The following is a 6,413-nucleotide window of genomic DNA, read 5'->3' on the forward strand; positions in this document are numbered from 1 at the left end:
TATATATATATATATATATATATATATATATATATATATAACATTTTTATTTTTATTTTCATAAATAAACATGGTAAAAATTATTAGTTGATAAATTTCGATTATCGGGGAGTTAACATTCCGAATCTCAATAAACTGCTTGAACATCAGGTACTCAATAAAATTGAGATACGAACTTCAAAGGTGGGGCGTTATAACTTGTTGGTCAATTGCACTCTTTGTTGGTAAAAGAGTAGCCCATGAGTTGGGTGTGGGTTGTGTCAGAACAACGTCACAAATATTTGCAATGGTGAACACTAACATTCGGGAAGAAGTGAAGCTGTTACTTTTAAGAAACAACCTACCACCGTTTGTATGGTTGGTAGATACAAAAGACTGTTTAGTGTAGTATTATTAATTACTTTATTTTGTGTTTGTATTTCATTGAGGTCGTTGTCTTTACAATCCAATGGTGTCGAGGCTATGGATAGACGTATAAATAGCTGCAACCAAACGAACGGAAACAAACTAAAAGTAAAGTCACGTGAAAGAGAAGTTTGATCAGAAAAAAGTTAGAAAACGTAAAGTTAACCATAATGGGAATGAATGACCTAATGGTTGATTATGTTAGAGTGAGATTAACACTTTGAACGAGATAAGGAGAATAATTTGTCTTGTCAAAGGGTGTTCTAAAGTCTGTGTGGACTTTGACAAAAGGCAGACGATTATTAGAAGTACCAAGAGTAGACAATTATTGGAAGTACGAAAGCAGACGATTATTGGAAGTTCAGGATACAACTGCGGTAATTCACCTGACAGTGTAAGTGAATTATACACGGATACTATTGCGATAAAAAATAGAGAAAAATAGTTCGGCTTGTCAACTGAATTCTAAAGCAATTGAATTGGCCTAAGTGGACTTTTGACAAAAAGATGAGAAATGTATAGTATTTAAGATACAACTATGATCTACTATAAGTGTAAAGAATTTTTGTACATACTTTGAACTCGTTTCTGATATATATATATTATTTAAAAAACAAGTATAGTGCATGCTATTATTTTGTTGTCGAATTTATCACCTACAAATAACAGACGCTTACTGTAGAAGAATCCTTAGCCCAACACGCCCATATATTTATATTACTATATATACTGCCCCCCAGTGGCACACCGGTATGTCTGCAGACTTACAACGCTAGAAACCGGGTTTCGATACCCGTGGTGGGCAGAGCACAGATAGCCCTTTGTGTAGCTTTGTGCTTAACTACGAACAAATTATATATACTACTAAGAAGTAGTTTCTGACAATAATATAGATCAATGCCTTTAGATAAAGATTTTAGCATAAGTTCTCAAACTCATTGTTGTGTCATGGAGAGGCATGATGTTTTGATATACATCAAGTTTACAATATTTAATTCAGCGCTCAGTTAATTTGAAATTAAGAATTGCAATATTATAAAGATGTTATTTCTAAATTATCGTTTGTCTTATAAATAAAAAAGTATCGACCCAAATAGGGATTTTTCAGTAAAACCCAAAAAACGCAAAGTCGAATATAATTGACAAACTGTTTATTTTTCCAACAATGAAGTGGATTTCAAGCATTTTTGGATGTCATAATATTGCTAGTCATAAATGATGAATTTAGAATCTGTCCAAAGGATTAAAGTGCTCATGCATATCTTATTTGCATATGTTTGAGAAAAATTTCTTTGATTGGACTGCTGAATGTTTTCTTCCCTTCCAACATTCTCCTCATTTTATACTGTTTGCCATAGGTTAAGAGCCTCACCTTTACATAATGTTTGGCAATGATTTCAAGCAGTTTTCTTTCATGTATGTCTTCTCTGGATTCTTCTAAAAGATTATGCTCTAGGATGTAAGGAAAAATAGATTCAATAACTAAATACTTACAAACTTGGTTGTGCAATTATAGTCAAGAGGAAATGAGTTGCATCGATATTATTTAGTTGATTCAGTTTAAGGCTTTCTCCATGACAGTAACAATCCTAACAATCCCAACACATCTAATGAGAAACAAAATACCAGTGGAAAAAGGGAATAACTATATGCATGATCACACTATGTAAGTAAGCTGATGGGAATGCAATAATTAGATACCGAAAGAACGCGAGATGAATGAGTGGAGAAAATTGTCTGACACATAGAACAATACTGATGCCTGAATCTCATATACAGTAACATTATCCACAGAAGTAGAAAAGTATTCTTCATTTTTATCAGTATCTACGTTAACTACAAATGTCATAGGATTATATTCTTTAGAGCTCAAAGAAATAATGCAATATGGTGCATCCTGGAAAGCCACACAATTGGCTGCAGAAGAGGCTTGTATATGATGATTACATAACTTTACACAAAGCATAAATAAACTCTTCACGTGTACAAATTGTTATTCCACACTCCACGCCCTGTGAGCAGGAATAAAAAATTTATAAAGGAAACTGGGAAAGTTTGTACGTCAAGACAGATTTGAAGATATAGAAAGGCTGGTTGAGTCAGAAGCTGGACACATGTCTTCATATATTCTATTATTTCAGTGACAATCTGCTCCCATATTTGCCAGTGTCAGAGGAGCTTTAAAAGTATTTCGTTACATAATTCCTGGAATTTCACAAACGAAATGCCCTGTCAGTAATGCTTGAAAAATAAATGTTCCCCAGGACCATCAAAATAAAGATGTTTAACAACACACCTAAAAAAAATCAGTGAAATCAGCCACTGAGAAATTAAGTGTCTAGCAAGGAAGAGAAACATTTTCTGCCTAATCCACTGGATATGCTTAAGAGCTAATCCATTACTTAAACTAAGTTATCTTGTTTTTAGATCCACTAAGTTTTTATAACAACCTACATTCAATTTTTTCTCTCTTGCCTTGTGAATCTTGTTAAATTTGATATTTTAAGATATGACAAGCTTCTAACATACTATAAATATTATACCTTTTTATGAGGATGAAGAAATAACCTATCAATATCTATTACAGAGTTTACAAGCTTAATATCAAGTTTTGAACATGCAAATACTTTCTGAAGCTCCATCGCAAGCAACACCCCACGCACAGAAATCTGCTTTATCAAGAATGTTTATAGCATGTTGACTTAAAACCTAACTATCTACTTTATGAAATAAGCAAGGAATTTCCTTTCAAACCAACAACTTGAAAACAATTGAATTATGATCCATCATAATTTATAAAAGCAGAGTATTTTTCTCTGGCAATATTCCAATTAGTTTACATTCAAAGCCAAGGAATTAATGTACAATCTTTTATATATGGATTCACGCTTAGTCCTTTTTTTAAAATACTTTCAAACACTTCTTCCAACCTGGTTCACAATTTACAAAACTTCTCTAAGTATGAAGGGTGAGGCATTCCAAACATTTGATGTAGAAATCTGGATAATAAAAATTAAATGGTCATAGATAGATCTTTCGTTTATTGGGAGTATCGTCTACCACATTTCTTTACATCTCTTTTCCTTGGAGTACCCTGTAACAAAAGTCTTACGACACCAGGTAAAGCATTATCTCTGATATCCGCTTATTCTTAAACTTTGCTTTTTCATTTTCTTGATTAACTCTTCCATATTGGATATTTTTCAACTTGCTTCTGCGCTATTTATTGGTTTAGTCTTCTTTAGAAGGATTTGTAGGGGAATAAGTTAGTGGAGAATTCAGAGGTTGTTGAACATCTCTGCCTTCACTGCTAGTCCTGTAACATGGTTTTTGAAAAGAAACCTTAGCATAAGTGTGCACCCACATGGTGATTATCTGTAAGAATAAATATAGCTGGTTCTATAGCCAATTACTGAAAATAATGATATGAACACTTACAAGAAAACTATTCTGAAAGTTAAGCATTCAAAACCAAGCACCATTTTGTTTTTATTTGCAACAGCTAAACGACAGTGGCGAACATTGCATTTAAAGCGGTCAGTTAGTCAAGTTTCCACGCTAAACATTACATTTTCACGATAAACAAACATACCATCTCACTTATCCCACGACTTATAAACATAATTAAATTATTGGGGGGGGGGACATACTACATATTACAAATCATTGTTTTCAAACTTTTTATTATATTAGCATAATGTGCTTCCATACTCAAGTACCCCACTTCAGGCTGAAGTTCTTCCTCACATTTCCTCTTCACTGGAGAATTCTTCTTCATACTTCCTCTTAGATTTCACACTTTACAGATGAGGGTGAAATGAAGCAAATGCTGATAGCACAGCATCATTTTTTCTGAAAATATCTATTTTTTCAAAGTTTTAACTGACACTGTATAAAAAACTTTAAGCAATATATTACATAATGTACTTGTATTGACTTATTACTCCACTGCTTATGTACTGTTTTCAATTATTTCACTACGAGGTACTTGCAATAGCAATCAGTACATGCCTGCCATTATTTCCATTTTACCAATGTCGAGATGTCTACAAACACGACACTTCGCAGAAATGTTTACAAATATAGTTTGAAAAGAGGAGGGTATGTTAATTGTATTATAGTTTGTATAATAAAAATGCTTTAGCATATTAAAAACTACGTACCTGAAAACTTGATGTAGTGAAATGTTCGCTGCAGATGCACGATACTTGGTTGGTGTTCAATCCTTTCTACGTATAACCATCATCTACATCTTGTAATGGAAGCCTAGTAGGAAACTGGATAATTCTAAGTTCAGATCACTTCGTAATTGATTAATTTGTTTGTAAACACAACATAAATGGTAATAATAACTACATATAATTAAAAATATTTTGAATATTAATCTGATTAGATAGCACTGTTTGTTTTGTTTTGTTTTTTCAATACAACGATCCTACGGTTTCTAAACTAACTAGCTAGGCCTACTATTATTCATCATACGTTCAGAGTAATTAATTATGTAGCAAGACTTTAGCAACCGGCAAATTCTTAATATGTACAGTGTTTATGATTAATTTTGATTTTATAATACTTAGAATTAAACACAAGATGATCAACATTTACATTCATACAAAAAGTACCGCTACATCTCCCTTTTTAGAAACGTTTGAGCATCCAAATTCACAAAAGTTATATGACATTCTTCCAACAAAATGGCGGTCGATTGGTACGGACAGCAATCTTTCCAGGATATAAAAAGCTGATTGGTACCACTTCGCTATGTTACGGGTCTATCATAAAAGAGTTTGGTTTAAGCTTCTCTATTCTTCAAACACGAGTTAAATTACGAGGTGCAGGAGCTTTATTTTCAATGTGATGAGAAAGTGCCATTTTTTGAAACAGAATACAAAATATCTTTGTTATTTCATAATTAATAGCTGTTTATTAATTAAGATCTTTCTTTAGCACTTTAAAGTGAGCATTATGTCCTACACTATCGGTATGCGTAAAAATTCAAATCAGCAACAGAGTAGACACAAAATTTAATACTACTTTATGTATTATTTTTCTGGCATCTTCAATCATCACAAAGCTACACGAGGGCTATCTGCGCTAGCCGCCCCTAATTTAGCAATGTTAGACTAGAGGGAAGGCATCTAGCCAACCCAAGAATTCGCGTTGAGTGAAATTGACTAACAGCCTTCCCTCTAGTCTATCACTTCAAAATAAGGGACGGCTAGCATAGAAAGCCTTCGAGTAGTTTTGCGCGAAATTCAACAAGCAAAAAGTCCCTTTCTATATTGAAAATTCACATTTTATTGCATTCAGAAAATTAAAAACAAATAAATAAAGTTTAAAATAATTTTAAACAGTTTCAAACTGCCTTTTAAAACTTATAATTTTATCTCTAGTTAAGGAATAATATTCAGTCAATTCGGAAAACAAACTTTTCATTTTTGCGTATTTTTTTGCTTTCAGCAAACCTGACTTCCTCCCGTTGCATTTAAAAAAAAAAACATACAATTAAGGACACACACAATAAATGAAGATTTTTTAAGTTTGTAATTCAACAACATTAACTTGTGAAGACTCTTTCTATATGTGTTGGCCCGGCATAGCCAGGTGGTTAAGGCACTCGACTCGCAATCACGTTATAACGTGACGGTCAATCCCACTATTCGTTGGTAAAAGAGTAGCCCAAGAGTTGGCGGTGGGTGGTGATAATTAGCTGCCTTCCCTCTAGTCTTACACTGCTAAATTAGGGACGGCTAGCGCAGATAGCCCTCGTGTAGCTTTGTGATGATTGAAGACAATAGTGTAGCTTTGCGCGAAATTAAAAAAAAACAAACAAACAAAACTATATGTGTCTCAAGTTTTCATTCTTTTTAACGCACTTAGTAATTTCTACCACATCATGCGAAAAAAAAAAAAAGCTAAAAGATTGTATTTTCTCTAAACTTGGATTTCATTCAAGTGGACAGTAGAAATTAGAATTAAAAAAGATAATTTGATTATCAATATTTTCT

General features: G+C 32.9%; 1 protein-coding gene across 1 annotated transcript in view; it reads left to right on the forward strand.

Annotated features, from left to right (window-relative positions):
• The window catches only part of LOC111086625, a gene marked incomplete at its 3' end in the record, with an annotated part of 194,584 nt that overhangs the window by 166,563 nt on the left and 21,608 nt on the right, over positions 1 to 6,413 (forward strand). The gene's annotated exons all lie outside the window — the stretch shown is intronic.

Source organism: Limulus polyphemus, unplaced genomic scaffold, assembly GCF_000517525.1.
Source record: "Limulus polyphemus unplaced genomic scaffold, Limulus_polyphemus-2.1.2 Scaffold1263, whole genome shotgun sequence".
Taxonomy (NCBI): Eukaryota; Metazoa; Arthropoda; class Merostomata; order Xiphosura; family Limulidae; genus Limulus; species Limulus polyphemus.